We start from the raw sequence: 25,476 nt of genomic DNA, 5'->3' as shown, positions 1-25,476 counted from the left end.
AGGGGGAGGAAGTATTACAGCAAAGCTTGGAGCTAGAGATTTCTTCCTGTGACTGGAGAAGATGAGGAAGAGAAGCACCTGTGATGTTGGGGGCAGAATGGTGAGCAAGCCCACACAGGAGAAGCTCTGAGAACCTGAGCAAAATTAGCAGTGAGGAGTTAATATACACCACTTGTGCAGGAAAAAGATCAGAGCAGAGTGGTCCACAGGAGGAATTATAACTAGTCTACCTCTCTGCTTTCTTCTCCTGCCCATGCTCCCCATGGCTCACCACACTCCAGCTGAAAGGACATGGCCTTGCTGCATGCCCCTTGAGCACACCAAACCTGAACTCCTCTTCTATTAAACTGCTCCTCGGCAGATATTTTGAATCTGGCACTCCTACATTGGGCTCCTTCTTTTCACTCAGGTCTGAGCCCAGATGCCACCTCCTTGGAGATGTCTTCCCATGAGCCCTCACGTAAGTAGCCCCCTCCCTTGCACACCACCAGTCAACCACTCTCTATTATATCACCCTGGTTCATCTCATTCACAGTACTTGTCACTACCTGAAAATATCATGTTCTTTTTTCTGCTTATTTATCACTTATCTCCTCCAGTAAGAGTGTGGCTTTTCACTGGCTTCAGTCGACTTTATCTTGTCTTCAGTACCGTGATTACTTGGCATAAAACAGAACCTCAATCAACATTTCCTGAATGAATGGATGAATGAATGAGTAAAAAATGGATAAGAAGATCAAGAGAGTGAGGACAGGACATCAATTAGGGGGCTGTGCCAGCCAGTAGCCTTAGGCAGAGGTGACAAGAGAGGAGTACAGTGGTCATTGAATTGACTGGATTTGGTACTGTGTTTCAGTCCCAAAGGCAAAGAAGGATCTGATAACAGCCCCAAGATCCATGCTTGAACCAGAGAGAGGACAGAGCCTCCGTGGCGGAGTGAGAACTCCAGGGAATCAGCTTTGTGAATGAGAGAAAGGGGATTGCAGGAGGAGCCCAGTTCTCTTTGTTTGAAGAATGGATGCATTTCTGGGTGTGATCAAATTGACAGCTGGAAATATGGGACTGGAGTTAAGGAAAGAGGTTTGGGGCTAAAAGTAAAAATTGGGAAGCTATTCGTTCATTCATTCATTCATTCACTTACGATCTGACACTTGATATGATCCAACTATGAGCTAAAAATTTACTGAGAGAGGTATTGAAGAAGCAAAAACAAAAACTGTGACCCTGCCCCCGAGGAGCTAACAGTTTCCTTGGTCCTTCTGCCTACAGGTGACCTTGCATATCATCAGACGAGGTTTCCGAGGGTTTGGGTAAAGCTAATAAAGAGGAGAGAGTTTGCAGTCTACTCTGGGCAATTCACTTAACTAGGGGCAGGAGGAAAAGAAAGCATTAGAAAAAAGATGGTGGAAAAAAGAAAACAGGAGAGTTTACTGTAACAGAAGATAAGGAAGACCCACCGAAAAGATAAAATTCTTTTTGTTTGTGAATGGTTTCACTGTATTTGATGATACAGCACATGGGAGGTTAACAGAATTGATGCTCTTCAAGTAAGGCAGCCCTACACTGGTGTCCCAGTGCATCAGTGATCACTCCTGCTTCTAGAATGATATCAACACTTTTATATTCTTCCTTTGGCCCATCCCTGAGACAGAACAGGAGATAAAAAAGGGAAGAGGACCAGGTCTTTGCCTTCACAGTGGCCACTTTTGGCAAATCAGAAGCTGTGCCCATTTGCTGTTCCAGCTGAAGTCTTGAGTCTCATAGCCTGAGAGTATCCTGGTACACTTAGCCCCATGTGATCTTGCATCCTTTCTACTTAACTTATGTGAATGAATTCATGAAAAGCTCTTGAACCAATGCCTGGTATACAGTAAGTTCTTAAAGATAGTATTACTCTTACCCTTATTATTATTCCTTGTCAATGAAATCTACGTCTATCTCTGAGATTTTTGTAAGTCCCCTAGGACGCTCAACCAGCATGTCTAGTGGTCAAGTCACACTGAGGAACTCGCTTGCTTGAAGGACCTCGTTGTGATCCAAGTGCAAGGCTCTGATAAGTTCTGACGCACAGAAAACTGTTTCAGCCAGTGTGATCCACACCTATTTAATTTTTTTTAAATACATATAATGACTGTTGACCTCTATCAAATATAGGGTTTTACATGTCTGGCAATTGTATTTCTCCTTTTAATCCAATAAGCTTTCTTCCTGAACTCCGCATAGATGGGACATCTCTCGTTTGTCCTTTAATGCCAGAGGAGGGAAAGGGATTCATTTTATTAGCAAGAGTCACAATAACACGTGCTCTCTGTATAGCTTTCTAGGTCTAAATGCTTTCAAACACACTTGCAGTAATCACGTGAGGTTAGCATTAAATGTTCCACTTTACTGTTAATGGAATTGTGACTCAGAGAGGTTGTGTGATTTGCCCAAAGCCACAGAGCCAGAAAGTGATTGAATGGGGCATATGCCTTAGTTGTTTCAATTCATAAACTATGTTCTTTCAAATATTTCCCGGAGCTTCTAAAACTAAGAATTCCAGGTAATTTATAAATTATGAGTTGTGTTCTTTACATACTTAGACATGAAAATAAATCCCTACAGGTGTTCTATGTAATGGAAATAAACCATGGTGTGGCCCAGGGAGGGGACCGTGTAGGTGGTGATCTGAGGGTGGGGACTGTGCTCATGGGTCCTGGGCTTAGGTTCTGGAAGATTCTCCCTTGGAAAGAGGAGAAGGCGCCCAGAGCTTCAACGGATGCGTTGTTTGCCTCTCACTGAAAAGAACAGCATTATATCAGAGTCTGCTGGGGTTTTACAAAGGCCAGATGGAGGCAGAGGTTGTGGCATAACCCACAGGAGAAAAATTAAGCGAACTAAAACCTGTCTTTGAGAGTGCGGCTTCCACATGAAGATCGCCACTTGGTTGTTTGTTGGTACCTCTCCTGTCCTCGATGGCAGGATTTCACCCGACACCCCCAGCACCTTGTCCCCGTGCTGCCCTGGTGGGGAGTCTCCAAAGCACACAAAGCGAGCACGCCTGGGCTCTCGGCCCACAGCCCCCTGAAAATAACTCCTTGCTCTCTGAGTCTCGAGAAGAAGATAACTTGGTTCGCTCGAGGCATTTTGGGTTGTGTGGCTTTGTGGTCGTGCTGTTGTTTTTTGCTCACTGAAAAGAGAAACTTAACATTTGTTCCTCCCCACAAGTCTCGTCTCCATCTGGAATCCATGGGGGGGCCCTCAGCAGATCACCCCTGAGGATGGGCTGATGTTTATAAGATCTTAATCCTGGGGGGACAGGCTGGCTGAGGAGGCTGGATAATGGGATAAGAAACCTCTCTTCTCCAGGGCACCAGCTGGAACCCAGCCCAGGCTCCTAATGACAGGAAGTTTCCAGCTATCAGGAGGCTCGCCCTGCAAAAGGCGGTGGTGGACTCAGCCCAAGGTGGCTCCTGCTCCATCCCCCACCCCATTTCTGTTGCAGGTTCAGTGTCAGGGATTTGCACTCAGTATCAAGGAGGCATAGGGACAGAAGCATAAGGTAGCCATTGTAAGTTTGGCACAGATGACAGGCAGGGGATATGGGAACACGTTTCTCCACCAAAGGGAACCTACTGTGTGCCAAGCGCTGTCCTAGGACAGAGAACGCATTGTTCCATTGAACCCTCAGAGCCGTCCTCTGCAGATGGCAGTGGTATCCTGTGGGTGCGGAGAGGTGGAGTAATTTGCCCAAAGTTGCACAGGTAAAATGCCTTTCCGATGCCAGAATCTGTAGTCTTTTCACTATTTACAATGATACTGAGTCTTCTCAAATGTTGAATGGTCTAGCCTGGAAGCATCCTGCCCATGGACAGATAGGATACACACACACACACACACACACACACACATGCACACATGCACACACACTGCTATCAGCAGCAGCAGCAGCATTCAAACCATGCCACAAAAATATACTCACAAAATGATTTGGTGTTCATGGCTTATAGCAGTGGTTAGAAACTTTTTTTTCTGAAAAAGCCCAGAAAATGGTAAGTAGTTTCTGCTTTGCTGGTCATACCATCTCTGTCATAACTACTTAACTTTGCCATCACAGCATGAAAGCAGCTACAGACAATATGTAAAAGAAAGGGCCTTTCTGTCCTCTAATAAATTTGATTTATAAAAACAGGTGATGGGGTAGACTTGGTCTATGGGCCATAGTTTGTCAATGCTTGACTTAGAGAAATCCTTCTCCCATTAGGATAACTGAGGGAGGACTTCCTGGAGGAGGTGCCATTTAAGGTAGGTCCCAATGAACAAGCAGAATTTGAAATATGGAATTAGGAAAAGGGGTGGGTGTTACGAAAAAGATATTGGAGTGAGTGAAAGCCTGGGGTATGGAGTGACTCTGGAGATGGAGAACGCTCCAGCATGGGGGGAGATCCCTGAACGGACAACAATGGCAGTGGAAATATGACCCAGAGGAAGGGCAAGACCAGCTTAGCAAGAAAACGAATGCCTGCCTGAGGGGCTCTTCACATGGTCTACCATGTCCACCAGTTTATAAATATCCCAAATCCAAGTGGAAAAGAGACTAGAAATCGCATCTCCAATAATTTGAAATTAATTTACAGTAGGGGAGAAAAAAAACACATATATGGAGCCACATGAGAACATGTGCTTCTGGAATCAGGTGAGCCTAGAGGGCCTGGTTGTAGAGATGGGAGATGAAGGTCCAGGGCAGAGAGACATGGAGAGCAGAAGCCTGAAACATATGCAAAATCTAAGATCATCCCGACCTTGGCAAAAACATACACCTCTAGCTGTGTGACCTCAGTCCAGTTACCTAACCTCTCTGTATCTGAGCTTCATCCTGTTCTCTGACACTGGGTGAATGATGTGTACCATTCAAGAACGTGGTTAAGGTGACAGGAGGTGGTACAAATGACACATGTAGCCCATGTCGGAGGCATATTAGGACTTTAACAAAGCACAGGGAGACTTTCTCTTGCCCAAGATCAAGGCGTTTGCTTCATTCAGAACCCTGCTGTGGAACTGCTCCCTCGACTGCAAGGTCAGAACATTCTACCTTCAACTAGGGTAGGTGGGGATTATGCAGGTTGGCATGAGGACATTTCCGTTTTACTTGGGAAGCCAGCAGGAGAAATGGCTCCATATCTACACCACGTTTTCTCTCTGCACGTCAGCTCTTAACTCTTTCTTGAACTCCCCAGGTTCTGCTAATCCTCTCAGCAGGTGCATGACCTTTTCCCACTTCCAGAAACATCTTTCCTTTCTTCTCTCCTCTGCAATCTTCCAAGACCTGGGCCCAAGGCTACCTTCTTGGTGAAAAGTTCCCTGGGCTTCACCTCTGTCAGTCACGATGATCACACTCCAATGTCATTTTTGGTTTATGTCCCTGCAACCACCCGTAAAACCCACATTTCTCAATAGCAGGTTTTAGTTACCTTTGTGAAAATAGCCACTAACCTCTCCATGTTTTGTGCAGATTAGGTGTAAATGATGGCACAGACTGGAGAATGAACAGAATAAAAGATAAAATAGCCACTGCTTCTTGGCTGCTCTATATGACCCTGGCATCCTGCTAGGAGTTTTGTGTTATCTAATATTTACAACACTCCATCAGCAGGTGTCATTTTCCTCACTGACAAGAGAGGAAACTGAGGTTCAAGGTGACGGAGCATCCCAAAACCTGCACTCAGATCTGCCTGCCTTTAGAAGCCTAAGTCTTCAAGCAGACTGCCTCCATTCTCAGGACCTGGAAATAAAGCACACAAACAAACATCTTTCTTGGCACCGCTCTCTCACACAGACCATTCTGAGCAGTGTCCTTGGGATTCATTGTGGCCACCCTCCCCCATCAGGCAGCCTTAAATGTACACAGAGGCTAAAAGCCCTGGCAGAGTTTAATTTCTCCTGCACTTGAAGGCTCCTGTTCCCTGACAATGATGAATCTGAAAATGGGGACATCGTCCAAAGGCACACATTTGAATGGGTTGGGGACAATAGTGACATCCTTGAACCAAGGGGCAGACAGAGCAACTGCTTCAAGTGTCTGGTTTTTATCCTGCGCTTCAGTCATCTCAGTGCCACTTGTGTACAAAGGAACAAGAAGCTGCTCCCTGTGTGTCTGTCCAGCTGCACAGTGCAGAGGAGACCAGCGAGGCCCCCCCCCTGGGAGACAGCAGCTGTTTGGAGAAAGCCACCAAGTCTACGTGAATGAAATCCCGTGATGGGCAGAATCAGGGCTCCCCAGAGATGCCCCCATCCTAGTCCCTAGAACTCAAGAATATGTTACCTTTGGTGGGAAGGGGACTTTGCAGACGTAATTCAGACTTTGAGCTGGGGAGATTATTTTGGATTATCTGGTTGGACCCTAAATGTAATCACAAGGATCCTTAAAATCAATGAACCTTTCCTGGCTGAGTTCCGATCGGGCGGGGAGAAGTAAGTACAGAAGGCTCAGAGGGACACAATGTTTCTGGCTTTGAAGAAAGAGGAAGGGGCCCATGAGCCGAGGGATAGGGGAGACCTTTATAAACAGAAAAAGGCGAGGAAACATTTTCCCCTAGAGGCTTCAGAAAGCAACAACCCAGTTGATACTGTGATTGGAAACATTTTCCCCTAGAGGCTTCAGAAAGCAACAACCCAGTTGATACTGTGATTGTAGCTCACCGAGACTAGGTTGGATTTCCGTCCCATAAAAGTGTGAGATCGTACCTTTGTGTTGCTGTAAGTCACTCAGCTAATGCTAACTGGCTAAGATAATAATAGAAGGGTAATACGAATACCCACTCTTTGGTTTCCCCAACAGCAGACCAGCAGCCCGTGAAAGGGCAGCCAGCCCACCTTAGCTGTGGCTTTCTAGTACCATAGTGCTTACAGCCCAGGACACCTTTGACATCTACGGAAACTCTCCAGAAGGAAGTAAGGTAGAGAGGCCATCTAGGGATGGAGACATGAGCTCATGTGATTTAGCCCAGGGGACATTTTTCCCCTTTATGACACACAATTTAAATAACCAGCACTGGATCCCAAAAGGCAGCATGGGATAAGGGAACATTCCTGAGTCTTTCAGTCAAATCTGGGTTCAGATTCTGCTTTACTCATTCACTGGCTGGCTACCTAATCTTCAGTGACCTTGATCAGCTTAGTTTGAAAATCACAGCATATAACTTCCGCTTATTTTGAGGATCATGCAACATGATGAACCTATTATCTAACTGTTGCCACTGGAACCTAGAAAGTTCTCAGTAAATTGTATTATATTTATTATTTTGCTATTTTCCTTTAGATTATGCCTTTATTTTTTCCCAAAGATTGGAACTAAGTCATTCACATACCTCATATGAGTGTCAAGTGATAACTATCAATGCTATCAAACCACAATATTTCCTTTGATGAATTTCTGAAATTTTTATTAATGTAATTGGTGAATATAGTTTTAAAAGTCAAATGATAACACAAGAATTACTACACAAACAAGGAGAGTTCTCTACTTAATCCAGACTCTTGCTTTCCAGGGGCTAACACTTTTCATTTTGATAGCCTTTCTTTTATGATATTTACTTTTAATTTTATAAATAATATCCTTATAATACTGCTACATCTTGATTTTCTCTTTTAAGTATTATTATCTTCCTAATACAGAATATGATTTAGCTCTCTGAAAATACACACACATACACACACAATTCTTCCCATGTAGTTTTAATAGAATTTTTTGATAAATCAGAAGTGTTTGAATAAGTCAAATACTGAGCCGCATAGTGACTATAATTACATATTGTTGGTGGTGAAGATATTTTCCCTGGAGTAAATATTTATTGTTATTATTTAGTTTGTTTAATTTTCTATATAGCTATTATTTATCTATTTTTAAAATTAATTAATTAATTAATTTACTTTTGGCTGTGTTGGGTCTTCGTTGCTGTGTGCAGGCTTTCTCTAGTTGTGGTGAGCAGGGGCTACTCTTCATTGTGGTGCACGGGCTCTAGGCGGGTGGGCTCAGTAGCTGTGGCTTGTGGGCTCTAGAGCGCAGGCTCAGTAGTTGTGGCGCACGGGCTCAGTTGCTCCACAGCATGTGGGATCTTCCTGGACCAGGGCGCGAACCTGTGTCCCCTGCATTTGCAGGTGGATTCTTAACCACCGCACCACCAGGGAAGTCCCTTATCTAATTTTTATCTTTAAAAAAATTGTAAGTGGCTCACAATATGGCCAAACACTAGTAATTTACTGGAATCCTCTTTTCTTCAGAGATATCCATTCTCCATTTCTCTGTCCTGCTTCAATGAGATGGGCTGTTTCCAAGGCTGACTTCTCAGCTTTGACCTGGGAACTTTTCTTCACTCTCAGCTCAAAATTTCTCTGTCCCTTTTTTCATCACTTTGTCGTGAATACTATCTTTGTTATTATTGGCTTCACATCTTATTGCCTTGGAGAATATAATTTAGTAACTTCTTAAGTCAGGTCATGGAAGTTCAAACTTCAATCTATTAAGTGTCTGAAAATATCTGTATTTTATTTTCACACTTGATTAGGAGTTTGGATGGAAGCCATTTTCTCTCATAACAAGAAAGGCATTGCTCCTCTGTCTTCTAGTTTCCAGTATAACCACTGAGAGACACAATTTTCTTATCATTCATATCTTTATTTTTGTTCTGTGAATGCATAGGATGCTATATTTATTCCATGTGTGGTGAAATTCCATGCTGATGTGCCTTGATATGGGTGTTTTTTTAATTAACTGTGCTGACCACTTTGGAGAGACGGAATAGCTTTCAAATGGAAATCCATGTTTTTTCATTTCTAAGAAATTTTCTTGTATTATATCTTGAAAAATGTTCTCCTGTTTTCTATTCCTGGAGATCATATGGGCCAAATATTGAGTTTCTTAGATTTATCTACTTATCTTTATTACATTTTTATATACTTGACTTTTTGTTATTTTTCCTGAAGATTTTCCCAAACTCATTTTCTAATCCTTCTATTGGATTTTTTTCTGCCATTATACTTTTTAAACTCAGAGTTTTTTCATATTCTCTGAATATTATTTCATTGTATTCTAATGTTTCTTGGGTACACTATTCTTTTATTTCTCTCAGGGTAGTAATTATAATTATTTGCAGCTTTCTTCTGGTCAGTGCAGTCTCTATTTCCTTTGATTTCGTCTTGCATTTGTTTGTTTGTTTTGGTGAATGTGAATCATGCTAAGAGTTTTCATCAAACATCTGGAGATACTTGGTTGTCAATTTTGATTTGAGAGCCAGTGACTAAATATCTAAGAGGAAACGTATGCTTGGATGGACCCTGTCCAACACTGGACCTCACTGTTGCTTAAATGGAAAGCCCCCAGCACCTGTAGTCTGTTCTTCTGAGTCAGTCAGTTTCTCCTGAGAGGTTGCCCACGGATGATATCTGATTGCCAGTGCTGGGAGTCAAGCATGACAACATGAGGTTATTTTTCAAAAACCTCTGATTGAGATTCCTGAACCTTCTGAGACTTGTTAAGTTTATACTGAGACACACAACCCAGTGTTTTCCTTGTTTGTTTGTTTCTTTTCCATGAGAAACCTCTATTCCCAACAACTTCCTTTAGTGTACCTGTATTACATTCAACAGGTGTGGCTTCAAACCTTCTCAAGGGTACAAAAAGATAAGTGGTTTTTCCTTCACACCAATCTCCTGTGTCAAGGAGGAGGAGATTGAGGTATCAAGGCCATAAATGTGTACCAGAATTTACACTGGGCAATGTGCCTGCATTCTCCCTCATTTGGTCCTTTCAGCTACCTGTGGGAATTCTCCTTACCCCAATCAGACAGAGGAAGAAGCCAAAGCTATATGACCATATGGTGAGGTCACCTGTCCAGGGCTGCACGGCTAATCAATGTCCAAACCAGGTTCCAAAGGAAGTTCTGGCTAATTTCCTCTGCTCGTGACCTACCCACTACTCCATGTTCTATCTTTGTTACCACAGCAGATTTACTGAAGATACTTGCCCACATCAGCAGTTGGAGTTAGGAACCATACTTATCATCATTTTACAGCTGCGAAAACATTTATTCACATGGAGACGTGATATAACTTGATTAAGACCATGTCACTTATCATGATAGAATTGGAATTCAAATCCAGACATCCGGTTCCACAAGCTGCAATCTGCATGCTTTACCCCTGGGCCATAAGCCATCATCTCTCTTTTCTTTACTTAAAAGTCTGATATGCTCATTGTTTAAAGAATAAAGTTCAAACTCCTTAGCAAAGCATGCAGAGTTCTTTATCTCTGGTCCCTACACATCTCTTGTCCCCCTTTCCTATGCATTATAAATGCATCAAATTCCTTTTAGATCTGGGAACCCAGCACACTTTCTCTTTTTATAGATTTTGCTTATGTTGGAGCCTTTAGAGCACCCAGTTCACCCATACCTCTCAAGCTGCCTGGGTATTATTGACTTATCTTTCAGGACTTAGTAAGAATGTCAGCTTTCCTCGGAAGACTGCTATGACCCTTACTTGTTCCAACTGTGGACTCAACCCGAGATGAATTGGAGGCTCACAGTAGGCTCCTAGGGAATCCAGCATGTGCTTTGTCCTACACACATGTATCCTTTCTTAATTCTCTTTTATTGACTGGCTATCTATCACCCCATGCTATAAGGTCGAGAACTGTCTGGTCACCTCTACTTTCACCACTCTAAACAAAGACTTTGGCACTTAAAAAGTGCTTTAAAATATCTGTGAGAAAAAAAAGAAGAGAGAGAGCAAAGGAAAAGACAAGAAGAACAAAAAAAATAAAACATAAATGTGAGCTGCAGTTGCCTGGCTAGTCTGAGTCCTTTTTATATTCATGTTAACACGCATATATAAATACTGGGAATTCCCCTTGCTAAATTCAAGTTTGCAAAGCTTTGGTCTTTCATAAGATTACGTCATTGAAGAGGAAATCACTACATTTTTTAAAGAGGAGCCAGACCACTGAGAAGTGTATAATGGGAGAAAAAATAATAAAATCCAGAAAGCCATTGCCACAAATGTAATATTCACCTCCCCACAACACACACACATGCCAAAAAGGCTCTGCTTTTGCTGAATCTGCAGTAGCTCAAGTCATTAATTAAAACCATTTCCAAATCTATGTTGATCAGGATAATAATGCTGATGAGATTAACCATGTTAATTGGTCTTTTATAAAGAATCTAAATACAAAAATATAATAACAATAGTAAATCAAATGGAAGAAGAAAACATAGGCAGACATATCCATCTAACCATTAGGAGATTTTAGACTGACTGACTAAAAAAAAAAAAAGAAAGAAAAAAAAAGGAAAACTTCCAAAGTGGTTGAACCAGTCCATCGTGGTCTGTTAAGGAAAACAAGCTTCTTTTGTGTCAATAGGAAGGCATTTCTCATGGTATGGTCTAGGCATTCTCTCCAAAGCATGCCGTGTGAAACATTCTCAGGCTTTATTTAACGTCAGGCCATTCTCCTCCTTCCAAGGTTGACCGTTTGCTATAAGAACTGATAGCCCCGAGCAGTGTGTTCTGAGATGGGTCCGTCCCTTTAAAGCCAGGATGGAGGATGTTAAGTCAAGACCAGCCAAAAACATGGAGGGATGAGTAGAGTTAAGGACCCCTTCCTGCGAGTTAAAAAACAAAACAGTCGAGAGATGGTTGTCCTGCTGCGATTGGTGTTTTTGCTGCAGCTCCCAAGCCAAGGTCTAGGACAAATCTTAGACCTGTAACTCTCTTGAAGTCTTGGAATCCTCATCATTGGGCACTTCCTGTATTTAACTTGCTTTCATACCATGATGTGCCCTTTTACAAACCTTTTCCAGGAGGGGAAATGGAAAACAGGGCAAGGTTTCAGGTTTGTGTAAAGTCCTGCTGAGAAAACCTAACATCTGATGCTCCTGGTTCCATGAAAGAATGCTTGAAGTAGATTCCAGGTACTGCAAATTTTAAAAAAATGTCTGATTTTTCCTTTGCATGGAGGAGTGAGGTGGGGCGGTTACAGGAGTCCGACTTTGTGTCTGCGTGTCTAGTGCTATAAGAAATCTTGAAGTTTTGATAGACTTAATCCCTACCACAGGAGGGTATAAAATAGCAGAGTTAAACTGCCAACAAAAACGAGGACCACACCAGGAAAACCATGGGTTTTCAAGTGGTTTCCCGCCAGGTCCTGCCTGGCAAGACCCCAGCTAATCAGTGAATGCACAATATCCCAATCTATCAAGCTGGACTTGGCTTTGCCCTGGTCTGGGTGAGGTCTGAGGTGACCATCACTGTTCAACACACTGCCTTTCGTGGGTGAGAATCTCTATCCTTCAGAAGATATACATGTGAAGAGGAACTATTGCAGGAGCCCATTTGTGCATTTCCAAATGCCCCATATGCTTTATCGGTTCTTCTCTGTGTATGCGTGTGAGTATGTGTGTCAGTATTTTTCTCCTACCAAAATTTCTTTACGAACTGTGACAACTCACAGATCTTTCTTTGTCTTTTCCTAGTTGCGGCCGTTCAGACTGATTTTCGTCTTGCATATGATTTTAATACAAGCTAGTGTAATATGATTACATTAACTGTTGAGCAATATCGCCTCAGCAGAACCAAACCACAGAGCTTTTTTTAACTGCACTGGGAATGCTGGGACTCTATCTATACTTTTAATTCTCCATTAAAGTACATTGAGCAGATAGGCTGGGTTTTAAGCCATGTGTAGCTATGTATTTGGATGGCTGGGTGTAATGGCTTAGGAGAAGGACATAGTGTGGAGGTAAATGGTGCTCATTTTTTTTTGGAGTAAATTTTCCTTCCTCCCTTCAAAGATTCTAGTGACTTCCTGGAAATGTGCCTTCTTTCAAGTTTGGCCTTTGGAAGTATGGCTAAAAGTGGCTTCTTTCTTTTTACCAGTTTTCCAGAACGGAATTCTAGGAGATCTGTGAGTTGTGGCTAATAAAGCGAGGAAAGGAAAATCTTCTACTGTGGTTTATAGGAAGAAATACCTCTGAATAAGATTCTGAAGGTAAAATTATGATGATTATAATGACAATGATAAAGAAAAGAGGAGGAGAAGGAGGAGGGGAGGAAGATGGCTGGATTCCATTCAGTTATATATATATATATATATATATATATATTAGAACTGTGTGTGGTTAGTATAGAAAATATATGTCCCAATTGTCTTGTTTGGTTATTTCTGGAACAGTGTGATGTCAGAATTTCCATGCCATTGCCTTTAAGAAAACAAAAATGATTCTACAGTTCCACTCATGACAGAATAAAAAGTGTAACCTATACACTGCCTCTTGACATGGAAATATTCCAAGAACTGATTTTGTCAGACTATGTACCTAGAATTTTTCTTTTGGCTCAGAAAACATCACTATCCTGTCATTGAGGGAAAAGGTGTGTGTGTAGAGGGGTTCTATACTGGAGGTGACAGACACAACCTAATTTATCTTCTGGTTAAGAGAACAACACAAGCCACTCAAAGCTTCTGGTCCATTCTCAAACCCTAAAACCCAAATGTATGGGACTTTTTTGTTTTTTGTTTCCATTGTTATTTCTTCTCAACATATCATGAGTATACAAGATATGAATGTATTTTTTTCTGTGTATTTTTGTTCCAGGTTCACATCTGATGCTCTTTGCTTAACTTAGAGATGATAGATACAATAAGGGTGGCAAAGGTATCCCATTCTTATAACTCAAGAGCAGATGTTAATGATTTTGATGATTAAAAAAAAGAGTTGTTCATGGATCTGCCTTTAACAGTGATTTCATTCTTTCCCATCCTCCCAACTTCTTGTCCTTTGATATCAGGGCAGAAGGCTCTTCTGCTCTGAGCTGATGTCATCTGGAAATACTCTCCTTCCTTGCTCTGGAAGATGTGGCCTGATTCCAGAAAAGAACACATTTCTGAACACTCTTACAGGACTTCTGTTGGCAGTGACCCTGGTCTGCCCAGTTGAAGGGGACTCTGGTTTCCAGAATTTTAAGAACAGCCTGTGCCAGTGACAGACCAGGTATTGCCATCCAGGCATCCATAGTCAAGACGTGTTGGAGAGGCCCATGGTTTTAAAGTGCCCTTGGGAGATGATTTACGTTAAAATATCCTTGAACCTGCTTTCTTAGCAATGCCTGCTTAGACTTCCCAAAAAGTTCAGGAGTACCTCCTTTTAGAGTAACCTATAATAAGGTTACTCTATAATATTTTCATCTGATAACATATGAAGACAAGAAGCAGAGGAACAGTGATGTGCCAGTAAAGCTTAACAACCGGCTCTCTGGGGGAAACAGCCTTGAGTTGTAGCAGTTGCTTATTTCCGTGGTGTAAATACTCGCATCACAGCCAATTTCAAGCTGCCTCCCTGAATGTGGAATTGGGAAGAGGTGCCTGTAATTGGCTCTCACAAGCCAGGACCAGCTCCAGCCCAGCCACTGCTTTAGACTAAGGAATAGCAGATGAAGAGAGCACAGAACTTGGAGAACAGAGACCTGGCTTGGATTCCAGATGTGCTCTTTCCTAATTTAGGTAAGTTACTTTTGGATTCTCTGTGAGTGCCTCTGAAAATTAGGAGAATGAGTGCTTTCCTAGCTGAGTGTGAATCAAGTGAGGAAACACATGGGGACATTTTCTCTGGCAAGAGCAGCATTATCTTCATCCCCAACTCACCTGAGAGGTGCGTGGATTGCACCATGGGCACCACCGGATTCCTCTCATTTCATCCTACTTCACCTTCTCATGTGTAAAATATCCCTGTTTTACAAAATAAAAATAGTCTTGGAGAAGTGAAGAAATACCGTCATAAAAGATACCAGCCCCTGTCTGCGTATCCATACAGCCCATTCATTGCACCCTCTGCGAGATGCTTAATGATTTCCCTTTTAAACTGGGAAAATATTCCTTATAGACTGATGAATAGCCCCTTGGAATCTCAAAATCGGTACAGATCTCCTACAGAGAGGGAGGTAGCAAGATCCCTGTGCTATACCAATTCAAGTATCATCCTTTTATCTCTTCCCACCCATTAAAGAATGATGCGCTGTGTACAAAAGATATTCCTGTGTTCTCTGAACACAGGGTTGATTGCTGTTCAGGAGCTGTGGAGACAAGCTAAGCCATATCATTGACTTATTTACATTTCACTCCTTAAGGAGGTAACACAAAAAGATCACAAATTTGGGATTGTAGGGTCCTGGCTTCTCCTCCCATTTCTTCCATTTACTAGATGGCTGACTTAGGTTGAGTTCCTCCCTTCTCAGTCTATCAGAAGAACCTCATCTAGAAACCAAGGATATGCATGAATTCCTCATTAACTCTGCGTGTGTGTGTGTTTGTGTGTGTGTGTGTGTGTGTGTGTGAGAGAGAGAGAGAGAGAGAGAACTCGGATCATTTCAGTGTAAGCTCCTTGAAGGCAGAGCCTGCCTCTCCCAGCTTTTCACCTTCAGAATGTATTCAGTGGCAATGTTGTCCCTATTTGAAGAATAAGTGGGTCATGTGTCTGGAACAAAAATCACCACCAGAAGTCACTTAATAGATGCCAGTGATATTGAATCCAGTCCCAAAGAGCCTATAAAAACCTCTTCAGACTTTTGGAAAATGACAGCTCTATGGTTGTACAATTTCCAAATCAAGACAAGACACATATTTCTTCATTGTGAGCTTACTTTCAATGTGAAACGACCTCTCCAAAGCAACCACCACAAACAGCTAATAAATTGGGAATAAATAACATACAACGTTGCAAATTGCATCCACCATCATCTGTCATATATACATCTGCTATAGATTGTGCAAGACAACCATACCCCTTGATTTAATTGGACCAAGGAGAGGTGACATATGCATTACGATGGTCCCATTGACATTCTTTTGCACCCAAGGAATCAAATCAATGCCTACTTGCATATTAAGAACTATGTGGTCCTTTCTCCCCTGGAAGTGAACATGTGTTGCTATTAGCCTGGGCTTGGAGGGGTGGGAAGAGAACCCCAGGGTGCAGTGGGGAGACCAGGCAATATCCTATTGGTTTCAGTGGGACCATGTGTTCTTTGAAATGCCCTGCAGTGGTCCCGCACGATCTCTTTCTAGGTCCGGCTGCAATGTTAATACAAGTTTAATTCTAGCTGCTTCAGTCCTGGTTCTCAGAGAGCAGAGTATTAAAGCAGTGCTGAGACAACTATCAGATCGAATACATTTTGCACCATCCTTCCCCAGGAGAGAATAGAGTGCTGGTCTCTCCCATCGGAGGGCAGGGCAGAGAAAGGAATCAGCATGTGGCATAGGGGTCCTCAGGAAAGGGAAGCACAGAAGGAAGCTCTTCCTCCTTCTCCAAGGGCAGGTTGACTGTGTCCAGCAAGCCCATCTCCTGATGGTCATGCCTGCCCCCACCTGCATTATGCAAATCAACTTCTCCTACAAGCTTCTATTCACTGGCGGGCTGGAAACCCAGCCTTCCCGAGCCCTGGAGCCTGGAAGCTGAGCAGCTCTAGGCAATTATCTGTTTTGAAGGAATACACTGATTTGACATTCTTAAGAAGTCACAGACGTCTGATTTCATAATATAATTTGTAGAAGTAAAAAAGGCAAGTTAAACATTTGCTTACACATATCATGTTTACATGTGTTCAAAGAACTTTCCAAAACTTTGCAGTCTCATCCAACTGCATCTTTTTTAAGCTCGCTTCGCTCTTGTAGGTTTGCAAACAAATTCCACAGCACATTCAACCGCAAATTGATTTACTTTTGGGGAAACTCCTTGAGTTTCGCAACTTTCTTCTTGCTGTTTAACATACACACAGATGCAAAAAAGAAAAAACAATCTCCTAACACAGGAACACAAATCTGGCATTCGGAGGAGTCGATTTTTTCATTTATTCTCAAAGTGCAGGGAAAGCAGCTATGGATGCGATCCAGATTACCAAGGAGTGTGCAAATGACTTCTTGGGCCCCGCTGGCAGTGTGAGTGACAGCACATCTCAGGGCAGGGAGGCTGAGGGAGAGACGAGCGTCCCCTTGCGAGGGAAGACCATTCATTTAGCACGTAACCTGGATGTCCGGCTTTCCATCATTCAGGGAAGGGCATCACCACCCTCTCAAGCATTCAAGACTGCGAGCCATCTTCAACTACGTTGTCTACCGTACCTCCCATTGGATAATCAGTCCCTGAGGTTGAGTCCCACTGACTGGAACCCCCTCATGTATCTTGAATGCCCTTATCTTGCTTAACCATTCCTACTGCCCTATCACTTAGCACTTGGACTCTGGCAATAGCCTCCCCGACATTTTGCAGATCCAGCCTCCTTCCGTCCCATACATGCTCCTCATTGCTGCCGGAGGGAGAAATACAGACTGTCCATCTGATCCCTTATTAAACTTACAAGGACTCTCCTTCCTTCAGGATAAAGGGTCAACTCCTTAACTTTGGAAGTCTTTTATGATCAAGGCCCTGCTTTCTTAAGAACCTGGTCTCCATGAGCATCTCTCAGGCTCCAACCAAATTCTGCTTATGTGCCATTCTGGCCATCCCACGGGGCCTTTGCACATGCTGTTCCACTGAAAATGAGCAGCCTCTTAACCATTTTCACCTGGAAGACTCCTACTCGTCCTTCAAAATCAGCTCAGATACTATGTCTGGAAATCATCCTTGAGCCCCCAGGACAGGGTTAAGACTTTCTTCCCCTTGTGCCTAGCATCCTACACTTCTCTGCCATAACATCTGTTGCCCTCAATGATTGCTTGCCTCTTTCTTGATGCATATCTCACTAAAATTTAATTTTCACAAGAGCTAGGCTGTATTTATTATGAGCTTTGCAAAACTCTATCTCCTTTAGAACCACGTTTTGATCACCTCTGTACCTACAACAACAAACACGGTTCCTGGAATGTGGTAGATGCTGCAGAAAGGTTTCACATGAATGAATGCATAAATGAATTAATTAGATAATGAAAATGGACAGGTGTGTAGTAACTCAGAAGGCTACAGCTCAAACCCTTCTACCTGGCAAAGATCCCTCACAAAGGAACCAAAATGTATTACTTAAGAGTCAGGCCCCTGAAAGTAGTAGACTCCGTGGACAGTGGGTAGGAAAACCGCTACCTCAGGGGTCTGAACAAAAAGCTACATCATTGCATTGGCCCCTCATCTTTAGACCTTACCTTCGTTCCTCCCCACTTATTGCTGCATCTGATGGTTTGACTTTCTGGAGATGCTGGAGAGAGCCTCAGAGAAGGTGAGGATGTAAGGAGAGTGTTAACACCTGGAGGGGGAGAGAGAGCCAGAGAGCTGGAGAGAGGGACGGCAGGGGGCCTCTTCCTGCAGCTGAGCTGGCCCAAGGCTTATCTGGCCAAGGATCTCAAATGCACCAAGCCAGCTTCTCCTTGGCTGGAGTTTCAGAATATCCCCTGCCCTACAGCCTGTGTCATGAGAGGGGAGGGAGACGGCAACTTCTGATGACAGGGCTCCATGGAAAGCAACAGCCGCGGCACACAATGAAGGAGGCAGAAGTTTACCAACAGATAGGACTTTCAATCTGCCTGACTTCTGTCCCGGAATAAAGGAGCATCTGTCCAGCCTCCTGCCTTCCAAGGTTTTCCGTTTTGCTTTTGTTTGTTTGCTTTCAAGAAGTTGGTAAGTAACCCAGTGTCCAGGCTTTTGTTTGTTTGCTTTCAAGAAGTGTGTAAGTAACCCAGTGTCCAGGCCATAAAGGGTGACTCCGGAAAGATCTCGTTGGATTGTAACCTGGTTGGCAGCTCGCTGCCCCGGGGCAGTCCTCATCCCCAGCCAGAGCTCTGCCATTAAGGCCTGGAAACCCACAGAGTTAATAGGAACCAGGCAGGGAAAGTGAAGCTGAAACCAGGAATGTGTGGCCGAGGCTTCCAGCTCTGCTCAGCTGTGTGAGGCCCGGTTCAGTCACGCATTGCTGCAGCTGGGACGCTCCAAACGAGTGTGTTGGCCACGGGGCGCCTGGGTGCCTCTGTCCAAGCTGACAGCCGCCAGGGACCCCTCCCTGGTTCCTAGGAGCCAGCCTGGTGTTGAAACCCTGGCCCTGTGGGACTCAGCCAGAATGTGAGCAATGGATTGGAGACTCCCAGTCTATTCTTCAGCCTGGTCCTCCCAGGCTTTTGGAGCAAAGGGGGAGGGAGAGGCCTGGATACAGTAGAATTATTTTGGCAAAGGGCTCCCTCCTATAGGCCTGCAGACCTCGAGGTGTGACTCACGGACCAGAAGGAAGCAGGCGTGGACACTGTCTTCCAGGGTGGTCACCTGAAGGAACCATGGACAGAAAAGTAATTGGAGGCTATCAGTCTAACTTCAAAAGTCCCCACGCAACTGTACTTGGAAGAGACAATGAACATCGAAGATGATGTTCAGCAAGACTGTGGCCTGATGGTCCCTCATCTGTTCCAATATTTGCCAAGAGGCATGAGCTACTCACCTGGCTCCTCTCTGCCACCACACGCATGCCATCTCGGAACTTCCAGGTTGCCTAGGGGCTCAGTGTCAATGCCATTCAGAAGCACCATCTTCTAACCTTCAGTCTCCCTGCAGGTCAGACAGCTCTTGCTGCAGGCTGCACTGCCCATCATGGAAGCTCTGTGCATCCAAGGCCAACACAACTGCTCTGGGCAAGGTGTGTCAAGGTGGGAGGTGGGGGACTGGGGCGAGAGTTCTGGGAAATGCTAATGAGGTTCAGATCATGACTAGCCCTCAGAACCTGAGGGGAGCAGAGGCTGAGGGTGGAGAGGGGGGTGTCTTCAGGGCCTGGAAACATACGTGACACTAAGTCAGGTGAATAGTCTACCAGTAGCTGGATTTTCTCCTTTTTGCTTTGTGTCTTTTACTTTGGGTTTGTTTTTGCATGGAAAAGCTGGTGTGATTCATAAAACAGAGTCGTCAAGTGAATTGAAAACATGCATAAAGGTGCTGTTTTATTACCTGCATGCTTGTGTATATGTGTATGTGTGTGTGTGTAGAATGGATATAGATTTGATAGGTAGATAGATGATAGATAGATAGATGATGGATTTTTAATCATTATAAAAGAGAATTGATACTCATTGTAGAAAATTTGGAAAATATCAAATAGGTAAGAAAATGCAAATCATTCATGATTGCGTCACTCAGAGATTAAAAAGGATTCACATCTTAATGTACTTCATTCTTTTAGCAAATATTATTTTACGTATTTGAGATCACACTGAATAAACGATGGTACCTGGCTTTTTTCAATTAATGTTGTAAGTAAGTTTTATTTTCCCCCTTCCTTGAGGCATAATTTTGTTTTAGGTTAATTTTCATTTTGTTTAATAAAGATAAACAAATAAAGAAAGATTTTTCATTTTATTTGGGAGAGTAAGAGAACAGAAATCCTGAATTACTTTTAGATGCTTCAGCTGTTGCTATTTGCCCACTCTCTGGGTTTCTACAGCCTATTGGCAGTTTGAGCAAAAAATAAATCACATGCTATCCATGTCCAAGCTATAGGTCAGTTGTGTGAAAGGAAATTAGCCATACTGAGCTGAAAGGTAGTCTGATCTCCTTACAGAAGAGTCATGTGATTCCTCTGTTGATGGAAACTTAGGTTGCTTCCATGTCCTGGCTATTGTAAATAGTGCTGCAGTGAACGTTGGGGTGCATGTGTCTTTTTGAATTATGGTTTTCTCTGGGTATATGCCCAGTAGTGGGATTGCTGGGTCATATGGTAGTTCTAGTTTTAGTTTTTTAAGGAACCTCCATGCTGTTCTCCACGGTGACGGTATCAATTTACATTCCTACCAACAGTGCAATTGGGTTCCCTTTTCTCCACACCCTCTCCAGCATTTGTTGTTTGTAGATTTTTTGACAATGGCCATTCTGACTGGTGTGAGGTGATACCTCATGGTACGTTTGATTTTCATTTCTCTAATAATTAGTGGCGTTGGGCATCTTTTCATGTGTTTGTTGACCATCTGTATGTCATCCTTGGAGAAATGTCTATTTATGTCTTCTGCTCACACATACACAATGGAATATTACTCAGCCATAAAAAGGAGCAAAACTGGGTCATTTGCAGAGACGTGGATGGACCTAGGGTATGTCCTACAGAATGAAGTAAATTGGAAAGAGAAAAACAAATATCATATATTAATGCATATACATGGAATCTAGAAAAATGGTATAGATGATCTTATTTGCAAAGGAGAAATAGAGACACAGACATAGAGAACAAACGTATGGATATCAAGGGGGACAGGGGAGGTGGGATGAATTGGGAGATTGGGATGGACATATATACACAATTGATACCATGTATAAAATAGATAACTAATGAGAACCTACTGTATAGCACAGGGAACTCTATTCAGTGCTCTGTGGTGACCTAAATGGGGAGGAAATCCAAAAAAGAGGGCATATATATATACATATAGCTGATTCACTTTGCTATACAGCAGAAACTAACACAACATTGTAAAGCAACTATACTCCAATAAAAATTAATAATAAAAAGAAAAGTCATGCCAGGCCCATGGAGGCAGAGGAGAAGTCTGATGCCACAAACAGCCAGGGGACAGAAGAAGCCATGGGGCGTGGGAGCCCCTGCTTCTGATAACTCTGGGGGGAGGTTGCCGGCGTGTTTAACTTCTCATTAGCTGTTTTATTGCTGTGTTTATTTGTTTACTCTAGTATGGAAATCCGCAGGTAAGCGATAACCTTGCATTCCAACTGTAAGTAAACGTGGTGTTTCTTAACCAAATTGAAAACTTTCAGACCACGCCCAGATAGAAGTTTGGTGAGGTATTTTCAATTGGTCATGCCAAAATGAGACAGGAACATTTTTTTTTCTTCCTTGTTGTATGTGTGTGAAGTTTGGGAGAAGGATATACAGGGGATGTGGGGTAGTGGAGCAAAAGGAAAACTTAATCCTACTGTGACATCAAACCTTCATTTCATTTTGCCAGAATTGGTTTGAAAAACAAAACAAAAAAGCCCTCTGCTTGGTTGAGCACCCAACTTGCCAATTTGTAGATCTGCCCATAGATGTGCAGATACATAATGGCTCATTTAATCCAAGAACACTTGGGAAAATTTCCAGTGATATTCTTTCAGGAGCTTCTCAGTGTCGTACACCACGCCAGACAGGTGCATCCAAAGACGAGTTATGTCCTAGACCTGCATCCAGGATCTTTGTAACCATGTACCAGTGAAAAAATGGGATAAATGATGGTCAGCTAAGGCAGACATATAAGGAGGAAATGATTTCCATTTGGGGACATCAGGATAATTTCTTAATTATCCTTGTATATTCTAAAGGATAATTATTAGACCCAGAGATGTTAGTGAAACAGATGTGGATTTTGGTGTTACTTAGCTGGGTGGCCTTAGGCAAAGGCCCTCCTCCCTCCATACCTCAGTGTCCCCATCTTTAAAATGAGGCCAGTGCTAGTTTCTGCCTGTGAGGCTATTGTGAGAGGTCAATGCAACCATAAGTATCCTACCTGCATATATCAGGCACTCACTAAAGAGCAATCACAGAAAAAAAGCCATAGTTGTCATTAAACCAGCGAAGGACTGTCATGTGACCATAGCATGTCTCATTCTAATTCACAGTTGTCCTGGTGACATCTCCTATATGTGGTTGCCACAGCCCAGGCATCATACCTGAAAAGGAGAAAGTCATCACAACACCTGCATATTGAACATCTTCCACGTGTCATTGTCAATACATTTTCTCTCACTAACAGTTAGAGGTGGCAGAGGTTTGAGAGGACCTACGTGCCCACACTCACACACAGAGCAGGAAATGAGTCCAAACTGAAGCCAAAGCCAGCTGAAGTCTGGCCCTATGTCCTGGGTACCACACGGCACTGATTCTCATCCTGTGTCTCGCTGGATTGGTGAGTGGATTCCATGAGATAATGCATGCAAGGCAGCCAGCGGAGGACCAGCTGCTGCTTATACCTACCAGGCATTCTTCCCTTCAAAGTTACTGGGCACACACTACGGGCCAGGATATCTACTGGGCACTGGGGGTCAGGATCCAATAAATCCCCATCATATTTTAAAGGATTCCGTAATCCAGAGGAATGAAGTCTGTGTAGATAGTAAATGAAGCACAATATAATGTGGATTGGGGGAAGGATGCTTTATATGCCTCCCAACCACTTCATCTTTTCTCCTGGTCTACATCACTCTCCTGCATCTCACACCTCTTGTGAGATCCTTGTTTGGATAGAGCTTTGAACTTTCAAGTCCCCTTCGGCCTTTTCCCACAGCATTCTCTGTTTACTTCTGTCCACAGGACATACTGAAGTCCTTCCTCCAGAAAGCTTTTCTCCTTCCTGAAATTCTAGTGAGAAACTATACAGCCCACTTTTGAACATACACGTGCCACTTTTCTCCAACAGTTGTTTTGCACCTCAGTCTTGTCTCATTCTTATGTTTCTATTGACGATGTAAGGTTATAAAACGCACAAGTTTCTGTTCCTCCCAGCAGGGTCATCAGTGCACAGTAGGCAGTTAGCAGGTGTGTTTTGATTTACCAACTCTGAAGCCTCCTGAAAGTGAATCAAGGAGGTAAATGCACCCCTGGAGAGCCAGGAGCTGGCATTGTAGAGCCCAGCCAATCAAAGTCCACTGATCTCGAACAGCTTGCGTGCCCAAAGGGGCCGCTGAGATGCGCTCAATCAATGAGTCAGATCCAATAGAGTCTTCAGGACTCCGGATGAGCCCTGTTCAGTGTGGCATAAGATGAGGGGCAAGGGCAAGCCTGCGGTGTGTTGGAAAGAGAATTCATCAACGCAACCTCTCCAGATGACCAGATCAGCCCTGTGTTGGGATAGAATGTTGCCGAAATAGTCTCCTCTGCCTAGGTGGCCAAAATGATAGGGTTTTATCTGCTGATATGGGTCAGATTTGAAAGCAGATCCCTTTTCGCCCTTACTGACTGATGCATGTGTTTTGCAGACTCATAAGGTTTCTTGTACTGTCACGTTGGCTTGGTGAATCTCTGACTGCCAGTCTCCATCAAGGGAGCAAAGAACACTCCCATGCTAGTGGCACTGACCCTTAAGCAAACAGTTGCTTCCATCAGCTATGACTCCGTTCTTTTCATATCCAGACTCAATATTTTTACCATTTGGGCACTGACTCATTTGAAAGGGCGAGGTTTGCAGACTTTGCCATCAGCCCAGGCTCTAGGAAGGACAGAGGTGCAGTGCCAGCTCAGAGTCTTGGTGGTTCTGCTTATAACCCAACCAAAAGAAAGAACTAGATTATTTTTTTAATTGAAGTATAGTAGATTTAGTGTCTGGTGTACAACAAAGTGATTCAGTTATACATATACACACATATTCTTTTCCATTATGGCTTATTACAGGGTATTGAATCTAGTTCCCTGTGCTATACAGTAGGTCCTTGTTGTTTATCTATTTTATAAATAGTAGTTTGCGTCTGCTAATCCCAAACTCCTAATTTATCCCTCGCCCACCCTCTTTCCCCTTTGGTAAACGTAAGTTTGTTTTCTATGTCTATGAGTCTGTTTCTGTTTTGTAAATAAGTTCATTTGTGTCATATTTTAAATTCCACATATAAGTGATATCATATGGTATTTGTCTTTCTGTAAGAAAGATCTAGATTAATGTTGGTGCCTAGAGATCATGGTGGTCCCTTTGGAGTGAAAGCAGTGAATATGTGTACAGATCTGGTTGGAGGGCATATATATTCCCTTTGAAAGGGAAATCTTTCCCTTTGAAAGGTTTCTCTTGGCAAAAATAAAACCATAGGAAGGAGTAATCTTGTGCCCATTCGCTTAGCACAATCTGCTTACATGGCAGATGTGTCAGGAACCATGTGGAGGGTTAATAAGGAATAAATTTATAGGGCAGAGACTCTGTCCTTAAGATACTCAGGGCTGTACATGAATCCCAAACTCTTAATTTATCCCTCCCCCACCCACCTTTCCCCTTTGGTAATCATAAATTTGTTTTGTTTTCGAAGTCTGTGAGTATGTTTCTGTTTTGTAAATAAGTTAGTTTGTATCATTTTCTTTTGATTCCACACGTAAGTGATATCATATGATATTTGTCTTTCTCTGTCTGACTTACTTCACTTAGTAGGATAATCTCTAGGTCAGTCTATGTTGCTGCAAATGACATTATTTCCTTCTTTTTTATGGCTGAGTAATATTCCATTATACACATGTGCCACACCTTCTTTATCCGTTCTTTGTCAATGGACATTTAGGTTACTTCAATGTCTTGGCTATTGTAAATAGTGCTGTAGTGAATATTGGGGTGCATGTATCTTTTTGAATTATGGTTTTCTCCAGATTTATGCCCAGGAGTGGGATTGCTGGATCATATGGTACTTCTATTTTTAATTTTTTAAGGAACCTCCATACTATTTTCCTTAGTGGCTATACCAATTTACATTCCCACTAACAGTGTTACTATGTATAAAATAATCAACAAGGACCTACTGTATAGCACAG

This window comes from Balaenoptera physalus (assembly GCF_965194825.1).
Source record: "Balaenoptera physalus genome assembly, chromosome: 2".
NCBI classification, from domain to species: domain Eukaryota; kingdom Metazoa; phylum Chordata; class Mammalia; order Artiodactyla; family Balaenopteridae; genus Balaenoptera; species Balaenoptera physalus.
Note: the sequence above shows the minus strand (reverse complement) of the source record.